Source organism: Hemiscyllium ocellatum, chromosome 26 (assembly GCF_020745735.1).
Source record: "Hemiscyllium ocellatum isolate sHemOce1 chromosome 26, sHemOce1.pat.X.cur, whole genome shotgun sequence".
NCBI classification, from domain to species: Eukaryota; Metazoa; Chordata; class Chondrichthyes; order Orectolobiformes; family Hemiscylliidae; genus Hemiscyllium; species Hemiscyllium ocellatum.
In genome coordinates this window covers 3506564-3530209 of record NC_083426.1, presented here as the reverse complement: position 1 = coordinate 3530209, position 23646 = coordinate 3506564, and the positions used below count along the sequence as shown (strand labels likewise).

The following is a 23646-nucleotide window of genomic DNA, read 5'->3' as shown; positions in this document are numbered from 1 at the left end:
CAGTTCAAAATATAATCTTTTATCTAACTGAGCAAAGCAAAGGATATAGTCACATTAAGGTTAACTTTGAACATAACCTTAAAATATAGAAGACTGAGTGGAACGGTGACCGAGTGGGGATTGTCTTTTTGTCCTGTTATGTATAAGTAAATACTGTCAAGTAATAACAAAGCAAACACTTAAATTAAATAGATCAACCATGAAAAGCAGACTGGAGGAAGCAGTCGTGCAGATGAAGGCAAACTAAGGACAGAGTAAAGAACATTCCGAAAATGAAAATTTTAAATGACCTCCTTCTGGTATAATTCATCATGTACACCTTTACTGAAAGTCACCTTCACATAAATGAGTCGGCTGTCAGTAGGGGCTTGGCTGGAGGAAGCAGTAATACTGCACAGGAAATAAAACTAGACATTGACCAGCATCTATATTAGTACTCTGCTCCAGGGCCAACCTGAGGTCCCAATAAAATTTTTTGAAGGTAAGTGGGGTACAGACCAATGTGATCAGACATGAGATCAAAACCGTGTGGAATCATTGTAGGTAGAAATGTGCTAGAGAAAGAAAAACAAAGATACTGGCAAGAGAAAACTTTGCCCTGGGGAAGATAAATATTCTAATAATACCACAGTTTCCACTTGCAAATGAAGGCGTCTGAAGCAGCACTGCCTTACTTAATTGCAGATGGATCAAAATGTCACAATTTTTCTATAATCCAGTGCTGATTGTACACTTGTGCTTTCTTGTTTAAACACTAAACAGTCACCCACATCAGACATTCTTCTTGTTTGAAAATCTCCCTTAGGGTACGTTAATTCCATCATGTTTCTGTTTGCTTGCTTGCTTCATGACAAACTGCAACATCACGCAGGCAAAGGAATTCCACAAATAGCTGCTTATTCCTTTCCAGAAGTGGTGCAGGTATTTGAATGCCAACAACTCACCTTTAACCTGAATGATATAGGAGAGTTATCTATTGGTATACTCCTATATGCAGTATGTGCATGCAATGGTATCAGGACATTCTTACCCCCGCTTTCTACCAACCCAAACAAATAAGAAAAATTGTCCTGACATTTTCCATAAACCCTTCCCACCGTCCCCACAACACATTTGCTGTCTTACAGCTTCCATGCCTTCAGTTTCTCTCTTTCGTCCTCATCAAGCTCATTTCATCCAAAATAATCTCCTGCCCCCTATCAAACACTCCCACTAAAGAGCTAATCACCTAATTTCCTTTACTTGCATCCTACATGAAAGCAATGGAAATGATCCCTGTGTCAAAAGCGCTGCTGTCTTCTTGAAAAGTCACCATTATCACTATTATGAACCAGACAGCATCCTTAAAAAATTGTTTTGGGGTGATTATTTGTATCTCTTTTCAAATGATCACGAAGATACTGTTGTCTCTCAGATCCCTGTTCATCTCTCCTATAATTCCCCAAGTAACCACAAGCCAAGAATCTGACATTTGATGTATGCTTTCTCTCCAAATGGGTAGATTTACTTGTGGTGTACCAATGTCATATTATTCCTCATAAACTAAGAAACCAGGACATGGGTATGGGGTAATTAAAGGATCAGGTAGATGTTTATTACAGCTCACTAATATTTACACTAACAGGCACTTCAGTACCTGGGCAAACATTTAGCTATTGAGCATTAATATCAGCACAATGTGGAGCACTAGCGCTCCAAAAGCTGGTGCTTCCAAATTGTCTTGAGTCCAACAAGTTTGAGTCAAAGACCTTTAGATCTTCAGATCAAATGCTATTATGTAGCAATAATATCAAGAGAGCATGTCTCTTAAAGGTATACTGACTGAGAGATGCAATATAACAGACACTGGGAAATGCTGGAGTCTATTTTTAAAGGAAATTATAATAGAGTCAGCATGGATTTATATGGATAAGGTAAATTATAGTGCTGACAAATTTGAGTAAAAGTAGCTTCAATGCACAGCAGCAATTATGAAGGCATAAGATATGCTGGGCTTTATTGCAAGAAAACTGGCATACAAGAATAAGGAATATTTACACAGCCGGAGTGCAGAGCTCCCATGTTCAAATCTAGGCATGGATACGTAGTATAAGATTACTTACAGTGTGGAAACAGGCCCTTTGGCCCAACAAGTCCACACCGACCCGCCAAAGCGCAACCCACCTATTCCCATATTTACCTAACACTACGGTCAATTTAACAAGGCCAATGCACCTGACCTGCACATCTTTGGACTGTGGGAGGAAACCAGAGCACCCGGAGGAAACCCACACAGACACTGGGAGAATGTGCGAACTCCTGACAGTCAGTCGCCTGAGTCGGGAATTGAACCCAGGTCTCTGGCGCTGTGAGGCAGCAGTGCTAACTTATGAGATATGGGTGTCGCTCGCTCGGCCAGCATTTGTTGTTCCTTCCCAGCTCCTTTTGAGAAGGTAGTGGGTGAACTGCCTTCTTGATTTGCTACAATTCATTTGGTGATGATCCATCTACAATGCCTTCAGGGTAGGAGACCCAGTGACAGTGAAGGAATGGTAATGTATTTCCAAGTCAAGATGGTGAATGGCTTGGAACGGGATTTGAAGGTGGTGGTGTGCCTATGTATTTGCTGCTCTGTCCTAGATGGTTGTGGATTTGTTGTAGTAGGAGCCTTAATGAATTTCTGCAGTGCATTTGTAGGTAGCACACACTGTTGTTACTGAGCGTTGGTGGTGAAGGAAATGAATTTGTGTGTATGAGGTGCCAGTCAGGCGGTGTGCTTTGTCTTGTATGCATCAAGTTTCTTGAACATTGTTGGAACTTCACCCATTCAGGCCTTGTGCCTTGTAGATGGTGGACAGGCTTTGGGAGTCAGTTGAGTTACTCATTGTAAGACTCCTAACTGTTGAACTGCTCTTGTAGCCACAGCAACTATATGGCTATTCCAGTTCATTTTCTGATCAATGGTAACTCCCAAGATAGTAATATTGAAAAATTCAGTGGCAGCAATGCCAATGAATGCCAAATAGATTCTCTGTGATTGGAGACGGTGAGAGATACTTGTACGGTGCGAACATTATTTGTCATTTGCCAGCCAAAGCTGGACACCATCCAGATCTTCCTGCATTTGAACACGGACTGCTTCATTGCCTCAGCACTGATGAATAATGCCAAAACACAGTACTTATCAGCGAACATCTGCACTTCAGGTGGAGGGAAGGTCATTGTTAAAGCAGCTGAAGGTGGTTGAACCTAGGACACACCCCTGAGGAAATCAAGCAGAGATGTCATGGATCTGAGATGGCAAACCTCCAACAACCACAACCATCTTCCTGCCTGACTCCAACCAGGGAGGTTTTTCCCCCATTTCTCATTGGCTCCAGTTGGGCTAGGACTCCTTGATGCTTTAGACCTTCAAATGTGGCCTTGAAGCCAAAGACTGTGACTCTTACATCATCTTGGGAATTCAGCTCTTTTGTCCATGTTTTAACTAAGGCTGTAATGAGGTCAGGAGCTGATAACCCTAATGCACCCCAAACTGACCATTAGGCAGCAGGTTATTCCATTGACTGTAGTGTTTGATAGCATGGTGTCAATTTCTTTCATTACTTTGCTGATGATCAAGAGTAAACAGATAGGGTCTACTTTTGTCCTCAAATCTTCGGTCCAACCAGTCCATGCCGACCATTACCCCAAACTAAACTAGTCCCACCTGCCTGCACTTGGCCCATATCCCTCTAAACATTGCTTATCCATTTACTTATACATGTGTCTTTTAAATATTATATCTGTACCCACATCCACCACTTTCTCTGGAAGTTCATTCCACACACGAACCATCCCGTGTGTAAAATAATTGCCTTTCACAGTTTTTTAAAATCCCTTTCCCTCTCACCTTAAAAATATGCCCCCTAATTTTGAAATCCCCTACCCTAGGGGATTCACTTTATCTATACCACTTGTGATTTTAAAAAAACCTCTAAGATCACCTCTCAACTTCCTATGCTCCAGTGAACAAAGTCCCAGCCTATCCAGTCTCTCCTTATAACTCAAACCCTCAATTCCCAGCGATATCCTGGCAAGTCTTTTCTGAACTCTCTCCAGCTTAGTAACGTCCTTCCTATAATAGGGTGACCAGAGGTGGACGCAGTATTCCAGAAGAGGCCTCACCAACATCCCATACAAGCTCAACATGATGACCCAAATCCTATACTCAAAGGTCTGAGCAGTGAAGGCAAGAGAGCAAAGTGACTTCTTAACCCTGTTCACATGTGATGCAAACTTCAAAGAATTATGTATCTGAACTCCTAGGTCTCTCCATTCTACAAAACTATCCGAGGTCCTACTTTTAACTGTATAAGTCCTGCCCTTATTTGTTTTACCAAAGTGCAACATCCCACATTTATCCAAATTAACTTCTCCTCAGCTCGTTGATCCAATCGATAGTAGGCAGTAATTGACTGGGTTGGGTCTATGCTGCTTTGTGTATGCAAGATATAACCAGTGGTTTCCACATTGTTGGGTAGATGCCAATGTGGTGGCTGTAATGAGGCAACTGGGTATGGGGACAGCTAATTTACAGCAAAAATCTTCAACAGTCTTGCTGGAATGGTGTCAGGTTCATTTGCAGTATCAAGTGCCTTCAGCCATTCCTTGACATTACCTGGTATGAATCAAACTGGTTGATGACCAGCATCTGTGCAAAAGGCCAGGATGAAACATGTTCTTGGCACTTCTGGCTGAAGATGGATTCAAATACATTTGCCTGATCTTGGCAGTAAGCAGCTTGTTTTGCCCACCGGTGAGGATAGGAATATTTGTGGAGCCTCCACTTCCTATTAGTTGCATACCGCCAATCATGACTGAATGTGGCAAGTAAGACCATAAGACATAGGAGTGGAAGTAAGGCCATTCAGCCCATCAAGTCCACTCCGCCATTCAGCTGCAAATGTGTTGCTGGTCAAAGCACAGCAGGTTAGGCAGCATCTCAGGAATAGAGAATTCGACGTTTCGAGCATAAGCCCTTCATCAGGAATAAGAGAGAGAGAGCCAAGCCGGCTGAGATTCTCTCTCTCTTATTCCTGATGAAGGGCTTATGCTCGAAACGTCGAATTCTCTATTCCTGAGATGCTGCCTAACCTGCTGTGCTTTGACCAGCAACACATTTGCAGCTGTGATCTCCAGCATCTGCAGACCTCATTTTTCACTCCGCCATTCAATCATGGCTGATGTGCATTTCAACTCCACTTACCAGCATTCTCCCCGTAGCCCTTAATTCCTTGTGACATCAAGAAGTCTGAAGAGGTTAGACCTGATTTGTTAGTTATGGAATCTATGGCATGCTATTTGCAATGAGGTGATTCAGTGCAGTTGGCTGGATGGCAACGCAGAGTGATGCCAACAGTATGGGTTCAATTCCCACACCGGCCGAGGTTACCATGAAGGACTCTCCTTCTCAATCTCTCCCCTCACCTGAGGTGTGTTGACTCTCTAAGTTAAACAATGACCAGTTGCCTCTTTCCAATGACTGAATACCCTAATGGTGGTAGGACTATGGCAACTTTACCTTGTTATGCAAATAACTTCACCAGGTTGACAAGTTAATTTTAGCTAAGACAGAGGTTTGCACTGCAGATAACCAACTGTCTATGGCCCATCTGAGAGGTGAAAAGTCAATAACACATCTTACAGTATAGAAATAATTATTTCTCTCGGAGATAGTTGTCTGTCGGAGTTAATAAAAATAGTGGTGTCCCCACCAGGTTCAAGTTGTACCTGTTCCAAAAGTGTGTAATAGCATCTCCAAACAGGTTGATTAAACAACTGTACCATAATAGTTATAGATTCCAGTCACCTCTGAAAATATGTCAGGTGTTCATTTTGAAAAGCTTCTGCAAAGTTACTAACAATCTACTAATCTCATGATGAGAGCAGCTATCTTTGTTGGACTCAATCAAAAGTTGGCATTGCAGTGCTAACGGCATTGAATTAGTAATCAAGAATTCCAGGCTAATGTTCAGGAAAAATAAGTCTGAATCACACCATGATAGATGGTTAAATTTGAATTCAATAAAAGAAAAATCTGGAATCAAACACTAGCCTGATGGGGACTATGTAATGATTGTCATAAAAATTCATCTGGTTCACTCTTGTTCTTTAGGAATGGATATCTGCCATCCTTACCTGGTCTGGTCATAATGTAACTCCAGACTCAATGTTTTGAGTGTAGCTGCACAGGGATCCTGCACAGATCCTTAGGCATACCGACGCCATTCCCAGCACTGACGTCTGGTTATGGAAGCCACTGCCACACACTGGTTGCATAGCAGAAAAATAATTGAATAGAACATTGCTCCAGTCCCATAGCAATAGCACTGTATCTTAACTCCGAAATGGACTAGCAAGTTAGTAAGTTATATCAAACCTCGACAAAGTATAAATGAAGAAATGAAACCAGACAGATCACCTGACACTGATGTAGACACTGGAAATGACGACAGTAAACAGTCCTGTAAATCCTGCAAAGTCTCCTTACCAACACCTATGCACTTGTGCCAAAACTGGCAGACGAGCCCACACTATAGACAAGGAACAGCCTAACAGTCATACTTGTGGAATTATTACAGAGACTGCTATCCCCATTTCTAAAAAAAAAATTCCTGGGATATGAGCAACAATCTCTTGGCAAGAATCTATTGTCTATTCCTAATATTCCAGGGGAAATTAAGTGTCATCCACATTGCTGCAGCAGTTCATTAGATTCTTAGTCCTAATTTTTATTGAATTCAAATTCCATCAGCTGTTATACAGTAATGGGGTTTGAAACCAGCTTGCCCAGAAAATCACTAGGCCATCACCTCCCCAAATCCTGGCTATGTCTTGTCCCATCAGTAAGAACCCTACTGTTCAGCTCCCCCCACAAAAATGGCAACAGTGCTAAATCGTCAAAATGGAATTACCCTGTGATTAATGTCCTCAAAACTATCACTGGTCAAACATGACCAAAGAAAGCCCGATTGTCATCTCTCATGTCCCCTTGGCTAATGAATTAGTACTCCTCTATATTGAACAATGCTTTTATAAAAATCTTTCATGGATATCACTGGCAAGGATGCTATCCCCTAGCTGCCCTTGAACTGACTGACTTCTGAAGTGACCTAGAGAAACAATCAATCAGATTTGGTGTGGGTCTGGAGTCAAATGAAGGCAAAGTTGGCAGATTTCTTTCCCTCAAAAGACATGAAAGAAACATTTGGGTTTTTACAATTGATTGTGGTTACATGGTTGCCATTAGGCTACTTTTAATATTGTATTTTATTGAATTAAAATTTTATCATTTGCCAAGATGGTATATGAACGCATAGCTCTAGAACACGAGCTGAGCTTCTGGAATACTAATCCTGTGACAGCACCATCATGCCATTCTCCAACTTGGAGTCTGAATGTATTCTGGGAGTGGGATTCCAATGTCCATCACCAAGAATGACTTAGTAGCATTGCCACTGACCTATTTGGCTGAGTGTAAAGGACATACTTGCTAGACTGAAATTGTGGCAGTTGGTGAGAGAAGCAAGAAGGAAAAATTCTAATTAACTTCACTAATCATCTTCACCAAATAACCTGTTGCTGATGCATCCATCCATGACAGTGTGAATGACTACTGCACAATCGTTGTGGAAACGTAGTCCCATCTTCACACTGAAGACATTCCCTATTGTATTGTCACACTACCACTGTATAAATTGGATAGACTTCAAACAGGTCTGACAACTCATCCGTAAGGCGCTGTCGGCCAGCAGAATTTTATTTAACCATGATCGTTAACTTCATTGCCTAGCATATTCCCCACTCTACCAACGGTTGCTGTCAAGGTGGGCAATCAATCTCTGGTTCAAAGAACAGTCCAGCAGTACATGCCAGGAGCAGCACCAAGCACACTCCCCTCCTCCCAAAAGGAAGTCCGTCAACTGCCTTTTAACCATACAATTTTGCAATAGCACTCAATTAAGGGAATTAACACTTTTGCATAATCTACAAATGATATCAAAACTCCCAACTCCAATTTACAAAGGAACGTTTCTGCTCTGTATAAAAAGTGAAAGTGACACTATTTGTGCTTTATGAAAGTCGTCAACTTTCTTTCCCTGAAGCAGTGATGCAGAAAGTACATTGCAGCAATATTCCTCTGAAAACCTTCGAAGACTGCTAACTCCAGCTTTTGATAAAGCAGTCCCTCCCGATTACTTTGTACTTGTTTGTTCAATAATCTTTAACCTTTTATGATTTCTCCCTTTCCATATTTGCAAGGATAGCTGTGTTGCAAAGCTTTAAAACCCCCAATCTGTGTGTTACCAAAAGGAAAGGAGTCATAGAGGGTTAGAGTCACTAATCTTTTCTCTTCAGAGACACTGCCAGACCTGGTGAGTTTCTCCAGATTTCCAGCATTCATTTTTATATATTAACAGCAGTACAGAGAAGTTATACTTAATATACTTAACTGATTTCTGGATTTTGGGGGGGGGGGGGGGGAAATGGAGAAGAGATATCCTACGATGAAAGGTCAGATAAGCTGGCTCTGGTGGTGGAGTTTTCCCCTGCTGCATGAACCTCCTAAACCCAAGTGCGACAGTGGTTTCCAAACATGTGCGTGAAACCTCTGACTAAGAACATGGCCACAATGTCTGCATCCACCAAATTATTTTATTGAAATCAGTAAGATGCTGAGGGGTGGAAGTTGGAAAACAGCTTCTATTGTGAAAACACAAATTTAGTGTCAGTTTAAAAATAAGCCTTTGGAATTCTGTTCTGTAGAGAGCCATGGAGGCAGGATGAGTGAATAATTTTTAGATAGACTTAAATAGATTCTTCGAGGAGAAAGTGAGGACTGCGGATGCTGGAGATCATTCCCGAAACGTCGATTCTCCTGCTCCTTGGATGCTGCCTGACCGACTGTGCTTTTCCAGCAACACATTTTCAGCTTAAATAGATTCTTGACTAACAAAGGAGTCTGCCTGTTGGAGTAAGTGGGACTGTGGAGTTGAAACCAGAATACGATTACCTATGATCTTCTTGAATTGCTGAGCAGGCTAGAGGGGCTGAAAGGCTTGCGTTTGCTTCTAATTCACATATTCCTCTGCAAGGTCACAATGTTGTGGAACTTTGGAATTCCTCACACACCAAGCTTGTGGATACTTCATTCTTGAGTCTATTCAAGGCTGAGGCATTTTTGTTAAATCAAGGAAAATAGTGCAGTCAGCTTGAGGGGGTTGCTTGGTCTTCTTATTCCATTTCACCTTGAGCAATTGGACATCCCTGACCAAGGTTCCAAATCGATCCAGGATTGTAATCCTCTAGTATTGTCCCTCACTGCCCAACTCCAGACACCTCCCCTCAGACTTTCTCCCTTGTTTCCAGCTCAGCAAATGAAAATATCCTCACCAAGTTGCATTCCTGTTTAAATAAAAACCGAGAGTACTGCAGATGCTGTAAATCAAAAAGAACCAAATTGCTGGAAAAGCTCCGCAGGTTGGGCAGCATCTATGCAGAGAACAATTAATGTTTCAAGTCAAGTGACCCTGCCTCAGTTCTGGAACGTTAACTCTGATTTCTCTGCGCACCTTCAGAGACACTTAAAGGGAGAATCTTCAAACAGTGAGTGAAAAATTGAGAATTGATGTATTCACAACTTCATTAAGAGAGTCAAAAGGACCTGAAGGAAAAACAATTCCTGTTTTTAGAGCCTGTATATTGGACTCGTGCTACATTGACTGTTTTGTTCCTTCCCCATCTAAATACTTCTGTTTTGTCTTGTTTCTTTGAGTGTCTGTGCAGATGCTGCCCAACCTGCTGAGCTTTTCCAGCAATTTGTTTGTTTCATTCTGGTCTCTTATCACAGCCAGAGTACTGCCAATAATGTATTCTCTTCCCAATTCACAAGCTCTCAAGATCCAATCTTGCCTACTGTCCTCTACAATCCTAACTCAGCTATTATAGAGATCAATGCCATCCATCAACATTCACCTGACAGAGAATGTGACAGTTTAGTGCTCATTCAGTACTATACTCAGTCAGATTATGTGGTCAAATGTGCTGAGTAAGACCTGAATACACGAGAGGCGAAGCAGATGAATTTATCCAAAGTAATTAACTCGAAATCAGAAACTGAAGTGTTGAGTGAGAATGCATTGACAGTTGAAAGGGAATACATTTACATTTCAGTTGAGGTCACTTTAATAGATTTGCCATAGGGCCCACCCAATATATTCTAGTTCCTTCCCAATCTTTTTGAATTTGGTGATAGAATGGTTTAGCACTTGTTGATTGAGTCATTAATGGTAGAGTATTAATTTCATTTCAGTATTTAACCCACAGACAAACCTGATTAATACACAAATGACACACTGGCATTGCTGCTGCAGCCCTGGACACAGCTGTTAAATATCATGTTAGCCTGACAGCTGCTGGGTACAGTTATGATAAATGAAGGTGTGCTACATTACAAAGAACTAGGACAACCCAATGAATGTTTTCTAGTGTCAATTATGGAAGGTAATGTATTTATTTTTAGCCTGGTGTGTGATCACACTAGTAGAGTCAGATGTAGCACAATTAACAAAGATCAAGTGAATACTTTGCAGTCGATCAAGTCATGAAGCAGCCGTGCACACTGGATTGACATCACCTTATACTTCCTTTCTGTTCAAAGCAAATGGTTCTAGGAGCTGAATAAAGTCTTCAACTTTTAGTCTTGGTTATATTAAGCTCAGTTGGCCGGAAATGGATGTCTTTCACAAGGATTCAGATTAAAACCACAATGCCTCAATAAGCAGTTTGTTTATTCACAAGACAGTGTAAAAATGCACGGCTGTGTTATAAAATTGATACAAACTTTATTTACCTTTACAGTTGCCCTTGATTTAAGAGTATAGCCTGACACACACACACACACACAATAAAAACTACAAGCAAAAGTGCTTCAGGCAATAATGGGAAACCTCAGTCTGCTCACAGCAGAAGCTATGTTCTTGTCAGGTCAATCAAAATGTTTTTAAACACAACAAAAAAAACACGAATTGCTGATTTAAAAGTTTTTAAAATTCTCATCCACATATAGACACTCAAAGAGACAAGACAAAACAGAAGTATTTAGATGGAGAAGGAACAAAACAGTCAGTCAATGTAACACCAGTCCAATATACAGGCTCTGAAAACAGGAATTGTTTTCCTTCAGGTCCTTTTGATTCTCTAATGAAGTTATAAATGCATGAATTCTCAATTTTTCACTCACTGTTTGAGGATTCACCCTTTAAGTGTCTCTGAAAGTGAGTTTACTCCTTTTTCTTTCAACAAGGAAGACTGCAGAGAGGTGTTTACAAGTAAATGGTAAGTGAGAACAGCTACCAGGAAGTTTTCTATTAGTTATTAACATGGGGGTGATAGAGGGGATTTATGTACTTTTTCCTTCAGAGGCTGTGTTTTTCTCCAGTACAGGTATTGTTCAAATGCAAAGCTGTGACCACTTTTCCAGGAACCAGTTTTTAGGGCTCTTGCGGTGCAGTGGTAGTGACACTAACTCTGTACCAGGAGGCAGGTTCAAGCCCCATCTGTTCCAGAGGTGTGTAATTACACCTGCAAATAGGCTGATTAGAAAATATCTCACCAAGTTTGATACTGACCAATCCTTGAACAAATATACACAGAACTGGTCCTGAATTAAGAGGACTGTCCTTGGGCAACAACGTCCCAGTGCACTACTTGACTAAGATATTGTTGATACAACTCAATGAGTTCCAGCAACTTTTTTTTTTAAAAAACTGTCACGTTTTCTTGCACAGTTTCTTTGGTTTAAAGCAGTATCTTTGCCCATTTTATAGTTCACGGTCAAAAACAGTTAAGGTTGTCCTTACAGCTACGTGATCTATGCTGCCACTTCAGTGATGCATTGAGAGAATACCATGTCTTTTCAAGAACCTTTGCACATTAAAAAATATTACATAACTACTTAAAGAGGCTTAGGGAATTCTCCTGGTGCCTACTCCAAATTAATTCCTCAGCTAACAGAAGTTGCTCATTTCTTTTGTGGTTTCTGGGATCTAGCTGAGCACAAAAGCAATTGTCACATTTGCCCTCAGATCAGTGACTCGTTTTTACAATGTAATTTATTGGCTACTGCAACAATGTTATGTTCTGGAACGCAGTCTGAGGGGGTTCTGGGACAGCAGCACATTCAATAATGCCTTTCAATGAGAAGTTATAGAGATACATTTCAGAGAGAAATATTTGGAGGGCTGGTGGAAGCAGCAAGAGTGTGGAACTACTTTGTCAACTTTTTCAAAGCTCTTTTTTGGGCTGGCTGACCCTATGAAAAGTGCTGTCCAAATGGGACTACTTCCTTTGGATGCCTTCTGATTTTGTTTAAACACTGTTTAGATGCATTTCGCTTTTATTTCCAGTGTTTCTTCTCATCCTTGACAACAGATTTTTGACTCCCTTTCATAGGACACAACAGAGTTTGGCATTTGTTATCACATTCAAGGACAACAGAAAGGAGAAGTTGGATTTCCTTAGACACAAACTCCCACACACAGCTGTCCATTACATTCCAACTTACAACACTGGTCAGAAGCAAAAGAAAACACCAGCAGTTACATGCCTCAGTGAGAAAGAATCTTACTTCAAAGGTTTTATTCAAAAGACGAACATTTAAAGCGCTTAACCTTTCAACTCTGAATTTTAAGTGATATTTTCATCAACCTCACAGGAAAGAGTTCAAAAACAACTCAAGCTGGAAGAAATCCAACATAAGAAACCCAGACTGAGGAAAAACAACTGACTTGAATCACAGGAAAATGTTTGCACGATTTTGGTTCAATAGCAACAGTACATTTGTTAGTCACTCCCACCCAGTCACAAAGGGCCTTAATCTGTGCCAATATCCCACCACCATTAGAACCCTCTGAGATCATCACATGACAATGCATTCAAATTATCTGCTTTTCATACACTTTACAGTTTATATTTAGTCTATTGCAAATTGTTACTCAGAACATTTAGAGCACTGTGATTAAGTTTCAGTCTGTAAACATCCATCAATATCGATTTCTCACTTTCAGTACAGCTTCAGCTGTCTGTCACATCCATTACTCCTGTACTCACTGAGCTCCCTTCTGATCTGGTAATACCATGAGTTTAAAATGATTCTTTGTGTTCTAATTTCTCCATGGTCTTCTCTCTTCCTCTGTGGACCCTTTGCTCCATCAACAGTGACTGGCTGGTCCCCAAGCACTGGAATGCTCTCTTCCCCTGCCTTCACTTCCATGACTGTTTAAAGCCTGTCACTTTGATGAAACCTTTGGTCATCTGTCCCAATATCTTATGTGGGCCAGCATCAAATTCTATTTATAACACCCAGAGGACGGCAGGAACCTGGAATGCACTGCCTAGGATGGTAGTTGAAGTGGAATACTTTACAACCTTTAAAAACTACTTGAAATGGTGTAACATTCAAGACTATGGGTTAACTGCTGGAAAATGGGATTAGTGTAGATAGGTCAGCATAGACCCAAAGGCCCTCTTCCGTGCAGAATGACTCTTGATAGTAACATTTACAACCTTTGTGTCCAAACGTGCTTTACCACCAGTTAAAGATTTTAAGCTTAGTCACTTGCAATTTGAAAAAACACTGCAGCCATTGGACATGCAGCAAGGCCTGACTAAAAAAGTGATAAGAATTTGAGTACAGACACTTTGGAGAGTATGTATACAAAACTTTGATACTGGCAGTACAAATTAAGGAGTCTGATAAATAACACGTGATCTCTGCTTTTATGAATAGAGTACAAAAGCAAGGAAATTATATTAAATCTTTATAAATCACTGGTTAGGCATCAGCTAGAGGGCATGGATAGGATAAATAGACAAAGGCTTTCCCTGGGGTAGGGGAGTCCAGCACTAGAGGGCATAGGTTTAGGGCGAGATGAGAAAGATATGAAAGAGACCCAAGGGGCAACTTTTTCACACAGAGGGTGGTGCATGTATGGAATGAGCTGCCAGAGGAAGTGGTGGAAGCTGGTACAATTGCAACATTTAAGAGGCATCTGCACGGGTATATGAATAGGAAGAGTGTGGAGGGAAATGGACCGGGTGCTGGCAGGTGGGACTAGATTGGGTTGGGCATGGACAAGTTGGACCGAAGGGTCTGGTTCCGTGCTGTACATCTCTATAACTCTATAATTCTGGTGTATGTAAAATATGAAGATCTTGAAGAGGGTGCACAGGAGGTTTACTATAATGCAACCAATTATGAAGAATTTCAGTTACGTGGCAAGAATATTGAAGTTGGATTTGGTCTCCTTAGAGCAAAGAAGTTCAAGGATAGATTTAATTGTAGTGTTCAAAATCATACAGTGTATTTATAGGTTAAAGGAGGAAGGTTTCTAGTCATGAAAAGTCAGTAGCCAAAAGAGAGATTTAAAAACATCTGAAAAAGAACCAGAAACAATGAGAAAATATTTACTCTCCACCCACACCACCCTAAATCCGCACAGTGTTAAAAGGGTAGTGAAAGGAGCTTCAATAGTTATGGCTCAAAAAGAACTTTATAAATAAATACTTTTACTAGGTTTTGAAGAAAGGGGAGACTGAGCAAACTGAATAGCTCTACCTATGGGCCGAGTAACCTTCTATGGATCGGTTTTTGCAATATTATTTGAAGGACAATTGCTGCTCTAATCTTCACAATACTTCAGTTCCATGGAATCTTTTACGTCCAAAAAAGTTCATTTGAAATACAACATCTCTGATGGTATAGCATTCCCTCATCTCATCACCATCTTCTCCACAATAATCCAGGGATGGGTAACAACTGCTGGCCTGGCCAGTGATATTAACACCCCAAGAAAGACTGCGGAGTGTCTACCCAGCAGCAAACCACAGCACCAGGGCATTTAAGGTAAGGTACAGTTGCTGGGCTACGGCTGCTCATGATTGATACAAATTCCAACACACAAACAGTCAGCTGAAAACAAAAATAAAAACAAAGAATTGCAGATGCTGGAAACTCTACCAAATTTTAAAGAAGAATCACTGGTCTCAGAGTCATACATCATCAAAACAGACCCGTTGGTCCAACCAGTATATGCTGAATATAATTCCAATTTAAACTAGTCCCACCTGCCTATTCCCAGTCCATATCACTGTAAACCTTTCCTATTCATGTGCAGAGGAACCTCAATTATCCGAATTCTGCAAGGTCCAGATGCTCGGCTAAACTGTTATCAGGCATTCGATTATCCAACAAAATATTCCCCGCCCGTGTCGTTCGGATAATTGAGGTTCCTCTGTGTTTATCCTAACTTAGTAATATCCTTGCTCTAACAGGGCAATCTGAACAGGGCACAGTATTCCAAAAGAGGCCTTACCAATGTCCTGCACAACTTCCCAACTCCTGTACTCAAAAGACTGAGCAATGAAGGCAAGCATGGTAAATGCCTTTTTAATCATCTGATCTCTGTAAAACAAGCTTCAAAGAATTATATACCTGAACTCCTAGATCTCCCTGCGCTACAACACCATGTTAATTCTGCTTCTCCTTCTGCAGATATTGCCAGACCTGATGGGTTTCAGCTGAAAGTACAGCCAGCCAAAGCAAATTTACAAGGACTCCAGAAGACAGACTTGAGAATGTTACAAGAAAGCTTCTTATTTGATCAATTCAGGAAATTAAAAAATGACATTCCAGGAACTGTTATGGGACAGTGACAAGAGGACAAAGAAGGATGATGATTTCATTGAGTTTAGCTTAGAGCTTTGGTCTGCTTTCATCTGCAACATTGATCAGTCCTGGGCACCACAACTCCGGAAGGATGTTATGCTTTACTAGAGGGTGAGGGACAATTCACAAGAGTGATAGGTTAAGAGGATCAAACTCTGCATTGCATTGACTTGTGTTCCATTGGGTTCAGGCAGTGGAATGGTGATAAATTTAAAGTCTTCAAAAATGATAAAGGAATTAGATAAGGTGGATACAAGGATTCAACCTCTGTTTCTCTACCAGAGGTGCAAAATTTTAAAATGAAAGCTGGGGAGAGAAATCAAGTAGTAATTAGCTGGTGGAAATTTTCTTTGTGGAAATCTCTTCCTTCAAAGGTTGCAGAAAATAATTTTAATTTTAAGGGTGAGTGATACATTTCTATTGGGTAAGCGTACCAAGGGATCTGTATCAGAGACAGGCAAATGGGGAGGAAATACACATCTGCCATGATCTAACTGAAACAGAACAGGCTCCAGGGCCTGAAAAGCTGCCATCTGTCCCTATGCTTTGTTGATGTTATACAGAGGATGACGAAACAGGTCACAGGCAATGCTGTCAAAAGTGACCAGTGATTTGCCAACTGAAGGAGGAAGACACCATGCATCAAAAGATGTAGCTGGTTAACCTTTACTCGCCTGCATTTTTGGCTGGCTTTGTTCAATACATTTCAAGGAACAAGGGGGGAGCAAAGTATTGTCTGCAAACATTTCTTACTTTGAAGTAAATGCCAGACTTCAGCATTGTACAGCAGAATTTAATTTCTGTGACAAAGACCAACAATGCTGCATAATGGTCTACTGCAGATTAAACTGGGCTGTCTTTAATAAATTTTGCTTTGTTACATAAAGGTGGCTTTAAAGGCAGTATGGTAGTTCTATCCCTGAGCAGACAGGGAGACATGGGTGTAACTAGTTGAATCACTTCATTAACAGCATAATTGTGATCTTTTAATCTTTTTGTTTCATACATTAACTTTTTTAACAATTTATTTAAAAGAAAATCCTTCTAAATCAAATAAATCGCTGAGATAATGAAATAAACCCTTCCAAGGTCACTAATAATGGAATAAAAATTGCCTCAGAACAGCATCAGTCTGAGGGAACCATTTGCAATGTGCAATTAATAATAGATTAGGAGTTGCTAACAATAAGTACCATCATTCTGACAACCTGAAATGGCAGCATTTGAATAGCAAGATATTGCAAAATCATAAAAGCATTACAGATCTTACAGGTTATTTCAATTCATCCAAAAATGGATAATTATCAATATTTCAAATGCTGCATGAATCAAGAGTCACCTCCCATCATACTTTCAGACAGAATGCTCTTCTAATACAGATCTGTAGTTGTACTTCTACTAAAGATTTAATGCACCAAAAAGGCAGCTGAATTTATACTGGTTTGCATCTCAAATTAAAAGAAAACTCATTAAAGATACATACTAATTCAGTGTTGATATAAGAGCCAGTATAAACTGAAAAATGCTAGTATTTTGAGCAATTAAATGATTCATGAGTTAAGACAGCAGATGCTGGAAACATGAAATAAAATCAGAAAATGCTGGAAATTCATTTCAGAAGCAAACAAACATCCCGCTGTTTTTTTTCTACAAGTACTGGGAAATGGGACTGGAGTAGATAGGTGCTTAACGACTGATTGGATATGATGGGCCAAAAGATCTCTTTCTGTACTGTGAAACTACATGAGTGTTCTGTGCATAATAAATTAAGTGAATTATCAAACCAATTAATAGCTCCACTAGTACAAGTTTGCTTAAGGGATAAGGCAGGAATGTTCAAACAACTAGAAGCTGTTTTCCTTTCCAAACATCCAAGTACTGCCAAGACACACTGTCCTGAATCAGGAACAGCGTCACCCGAGGACACAGTCAGACAGCTGAGTTACAGCCTCTACGTGAGACTTCCAGCAAATATTTATAACCACTTGCTTACTCAGTCTCCCTGGCATTCTTCCAGCTTCCTCATTTATTCAGGAGCAGTACTAATCCTGGAGCAGCTCCTACAAAGGAACCCATTAGGTTAAATTCTAAAATGAACACAGACGCTTTATTGAATCTTCTGAAAAGCCATGACTGTATTCGAACAAGCCATCAGTGTTTCTAACAAAGGGCCAGTGTGCACAGAAGTTCATATTCCTTGCAACTTCCGTCATGACAGACCCCTGCAGTAAGGCACTGAGCTTTCCTTTTCCTCTATGCCACTTTCATTTCAAGGTCTGGTAAACAGGTAACGCTACTTGTGTGCGGCAGTAATTGCTCAGTAAAGGCATCCCCTCATTTTTAAAACATATTTTGATATTGGTGTGTCAGCTGTGACTGAGCGTGCACTGTTCATTATTTGCTCGTATTTTCACCTCAAGTCAGAAGGCTGTTGGTTCATGCTCCACTCTGGTAGCTAGGGTTTGGAATGGACTGTCCAGAAGCATGATGGAGACAGGTTCAATCCAGACATTCAATAGCTAATGAGATGCTTATTTGAACAGAAACAATGTGTTGGGTCCTGGGTAAATGGTGCGAGAATAATGGTCAGACAGCCAGCATGGACATGATTGGTTGAGTGGCCACCTTCGATGCCATAATGATTCTGTGATTCGAGGAAAGATTAATAAACTCCATAATTCCTGCACCATCCTGTCTCAATGCTCTATCACGTATTGACCCATACATCAGCAGTTGAGCCTCCACTTTTGGGATGCAGAATTTCTGCAATAAGGGGAAATAATGCCCAACTACCAGTCTCTCATAGGACCTCCAAATGTTTTTCAATACACCAATACTACAGATTTTAAAAAAGTGTTTTTAATCCCAAACCAACTCTGATGTTTCAGAGTATTGTGCAATAAATAAAATACTAAACAAGTGTAAGCTCAGAACAAACAAAGGTGTTACAAGCCTGGAAATAGATGGATTATACAGCTGAGCAGAACAGCTTATCCACATGTTTCAGTTTTACAGATCACATCATGTTAAACATTGACTTTCAGCAGGTAAGCTTGTTTGTGGTATCAGACACTACAAACAGGAGGAAGTTCGTAATTTGCAAAATATGATTACAATCAACATCTTAACCACACAACTACTAGATAGGTGGACACTGACAGAATATTGCATTAAATGGAGGTCAGCAGATATTTTTCCATTCAATTGAAGTGAAATATTACACCCAATTTCACTGAACTGTAGAACTAAGTGGCAATAATTAGCTCGAAGACATTCATATTGCAAACCACATCTAAAGTAGCAGGAAAGAACGTATACAAGGCTCGTATTTATATAGCCACTTTCACAACCTGAGGAAAGCCTAAAATGCTTCACAACCAAAGTGCTGTTGAAGGAGTGCCACTGTGTAATGCAATCAACTTGAGCATAAATTCCTACAAACAGCAATGTGACGATGATTGTATAATATGCTTGTGTGTTGTTAACAGAGGGATAAACAAGAGTCAGGACATCATTGTGTACAAAGAATAAAGAAAATTAACAGCACAGGAACAGACCTTTCAACCCTCCAAGCCTGTGCCAATTCAGATCCTCTATCTAAACTGTTGCCTACTTTCTGAGGGTCTGTATCCCGCTGCTCCCTGCTCATTCATGTATCTGTCTAGATACATCTTAAATGATGCTATCGTGCCCGCCTCTGCCACTTCTGCTGGCAATGCATTCCAGGCACACATCACCCTCTGCATAAAGAACTTGCCACACATATCTCCCCAAAATATTTCCCCTCTCACTTTGAACTCATGACCCCCAGTAATTGAGTCCCCCGCTCTGGGAAAAAAAGCTTCTTGCTATCCAGCCTGTTAACACCTCTCATGATTTTGGAGACCTCAGTCAGATCTCCCCTCAACCTCAGTCTTTCTAATGACAATAATCCTAACCTACTCAACCTCTCTTCATAGCTAGTGCCCTCTATGCCAGACAACATCCTGGTGAATTTCCTCTGCACCCTCTCCAAAAGCATCCACATCCTTTTGACCAGAAATGTACACAGTATTCCAAATGCGGCCAAACTGTAACATGATGCCTACTCTTGTACTCAATACCCCATCCGTTGAAGGAAAGCATGCCATATGCTCCTCGACTACTCTATTGACCAGTGTTGCCACCTTCAGGGTGCAATGGACCTGAATACCCAGATCTCTCTGTTCAACACGTTTCCCCAGGACTTTTCCATTTACTGTGTAGTTCACTCTTGAATTGGATCTTCTAAAATTCATCACCTCGATTTTGACGGGACTGAACTCCATCTGCTGCATTCGGACAGTGCCCTTCATTATCTGCTACTCCACCAATCTTAGTGTCATCTGCAAACTTGCTAATCAGACCACCTATACCTTCCTCCAGATCATTTATGTATATCACAAACAACAGTGGTGTCACAGTTTTCCATTTTGAGAAACTCCCTTCCACTACTACGGACTCCTGTTGCCCAGCCAGTTCTTTCTCCACCTAGCTAGTACAATCTGGATGCCATGCAACTTCACTTTCTCCATCAGCCTATCATATCAAATGCTTTACAGATGTGTATTTTTTCTATGGATGAGAGAATCGCAAACAGAGTAAGCATTTACCTCCTTTGGACTGAGTAGCTTGCTTTGCAGAGGGCAGTTAAGAATCAACCACATCGCAGTAGTCCAGAGTCACATCAAGTAATTAGATTAGATTAAATTAGATTCCGTACAGTGTGGAAACAGGCCCTTTGGCCCAACAAGTCCACACCCACCCTCCGTAGATTAACCCACCCAGACCCATTTCCCTCTGACTAATGCACCTAACACGATGGGCAATTCAGCATGGCGAATTCACCTGACCCGCACATCTTTGGACTGTGGAAGGAAACCCACACAGACACGGGGAGAATGTGCAAACTCCACACAGACAGTCACCAGAGGCTAGAATTCAACCTGGGACACAGGTGCTGTGAGGCAGCAGTGCTAACCACTGTGCCACCCAATGATGACAAATTTCTTTCCTGATGACCATTAATTAGTTTTTTTTTTAAACGTGGTAAATATTGGTTATTATGGCATCATTACTGAGACTTGATGTATTGTCATGATTTATTAAACAAACTTAAATTCCAACAGCTACAATGCTGGGATTTGAACCCATGTCTTGATAGCATTAACATGGGCCTCTGGACTACTGATCCAACAGCATCACCATTATACCACTATTGCCTGACTGAATCAGTTAGGAGCACTTTCATCTGAGTCAGAAGGCTTTCTGTTTGAGTGCTCCCTCAAGGCTGAATCTCCTGAACTGCACTATCGGAAATGCTATATTTTGGATGAGACACTAAGCGGAGGATCTTTATGTCCAACAAAACCAAAGAACAGTGGATGGTCGAAATCCAAACCAAAAACAGAAATTGCTGGAGAAACTCAGTAGGTCTGGCAGCATCTGTGGAGAGAAAGCACAGTCAATGCTTAATGTCTAGTGATACTTCTTCAGAACTGCAATATTGGGACCAAAACTAGTAAAATCAAATTTGTTCATTTTGTTTCACAAGCTTGCAGGCTGAGAATGAGGTGAAACCTTGGTCAAGGCCTCTCATTAGACAATAGACGATAGGTACAGGACTGGGCCATTCTGCCCTTCCAGCCTGCACCACCATTCAATATGTTCATGACTGATCATCCTTAATCAGTATCCTGTTCCAGCCTTATCTCCATAACCCTTGATTCCACTATCCTTGAGAGCTTTATCCAACTCTTTCTTAAATGAATCCAGAGACTGGGCCTCCACTGCCCTCTGGGACACAGCATTCCACACAGCCACCACTCTCTGGGTGAAGAAGTTTCTCCTCATCTCTGTCCTAAATGGTCTACCCCGTATTTTTAAGCTGTGCCCGCTGGTTCGGCACTCACCCATCAGCGGAAACATGTTTCCTGCCTCCAGAGTGTCCAATCCTTTAATAATCTTATATGTCTCAATCAGATCCCCTCTAGTCTTCTAAACTCAAGGGTATACAAGCCAAGTCGCTCCAGTCTTTCAGCGTAAGGTAGTCCCGCCATTCCAGGAATTGACCTCGTGAACCTACGCTGCATCCCTCAACAGCCAGAATGTCTTTCCTCAAATTTGGAGACCAGAACTGCACACAATACTCCAGGTGTGGTCTCATCAGGGCCCTGTACAGCTGCAGAAGAACCTCTTTGCTTCTATACTCAATACCTCTTGTTATGAAGGCCAGCATTCTATTAGCCTTCTTCACTACCTGCTGTACCTGCATGCTTACCTTCATTGACTGGTGTACAAGAACACCCAGATCTCTTTGTACTGCCCCTTTACCTAAATTGATTCCATTTAGGTAGTAATCTGTCTTCCTGTTTTTGCCACCAAAGTGGATAACCACACATTTATCCACATTAAACAGCTTTTGCCATGCAACTGACCACTCACCTAACCTGGAAGAAAGTGAGGACCTGTCCAGGTCACCCTATAAACTCCTAACATCCTCCTCTCATTTCACCCTGCCACCCAGTTTAGTATCATCAGCACATTTGCTGATGTTATTACTAATACCATCTTCTATATCATTAATATATATTGTAAAAAGCTGCAGTCCCAACACTGATCCCTGCGGTACCCCACTGGTAATTGTCTGCCATTCCGAAATGGAGCCGTTTATCACTACTCTTTGTTTCCTGTCAGCCAACCAATTTTCAATCCAAGTTAGTACTTTAGTTTCAACAAAATTATCCTGACAACCTGACAATAGTTGCTCACTTGAGAAATGCCCGAGTTACTCAATATTTAGATCCCATTGACACAGGGTCATGCAGACAGACATGCAAATGCACTGGATTAAGCATCCCGGGTGTAACTAATTTACAAGGATTTACATAACATTTACAACACCAAGATAAGCCATTCAGCCCATCAGGTGCATTAATTCTATGAAGATTTGTGTGTGTTGTTTGGAAACAAGTTCTAAAAGTACATGAAATAATGGATGGTTTTAAATTTGATTGCTATTTATATTTTGTGTTCAGAAGGGAAGACAATTTTACTTTTATATCTGTATTCCACGTGTAGTGATAGGATATCTAGAGATGTATTTACATGCATTTTAATGAAGTGGTTACATCACTGAAGTGAACAGTACAGTGCATTAGGGGGAAAACAAAACTATTGTCTAGTGAAACAAATCTAGTATCACAAAGACAGAACCATCCCGATGAAGAGGCTTTGAGAAAAAAAGGTAGTGTACAAGTTTAGATTAGATTAGATTACTTAGTGTGGGAACAGGCCCTTCGGCCCAACAAGTCCACACCGACCCTCCGAAGAGCAACCCACACATACCCATTCTCTACATTTACCCCTTCACCTAATACTACGGGCAATTTAGCATGGTCAATTCACCTAACCTGCACATTTTTGGACCGTGGGAGGAAACCGGAGCACCCGGAGGAAACCCACGCAGACACGGGGAGAATGTGCAAACTCCACACAGTCAGTCGCCTGAGGCGGGAATTGAACCCGGGTCTCTGGCGTTGTGAGGCAGCAGTGCTTGCCACTGTGCCATTAGCTTAGCAGTCTCCAAAATAGTCTGGGTTGAAGACATGCTGAGTGGCCAGTAATAAGAAAGCTACAGAAATAGTAACAAAATGCTCGTAAATGTCTCGATAGTTCCTCCAGCTACAAGCCTTTCAGACTGAGTTCCAGATAGCCATCACCCTCTGGGTGAAAAAAAAATCCTTTAATAATCGTCTCCAAATCTCCTGCTCCTTATTTTAAATCTATGCCTCTTTGTTCTTGACCCCTCGAAGGAGCAAAGTTTTGTCTATTTGCATACCTCAATTGTGAACAGCTAAACCAAGTCATCCTCAGCCTTC

At 41.0% G+C, this 23646-nt stretch overlaps 1 protein-coding gene across 1 annotated transcript in view; it reads right to left on the bottom strand.

Annotated features, from left to right (window-relative positions):
* Positions 1 to 23646, bottom strand: part of LOC132828295 (lysine-specific demethylase 9-like) — a 68542-nt gene that overhangs the window by 23063 nt on the left and 21833 nt on the right. The gene's annotated exons all lie outside the window — the stretch shown is intronic.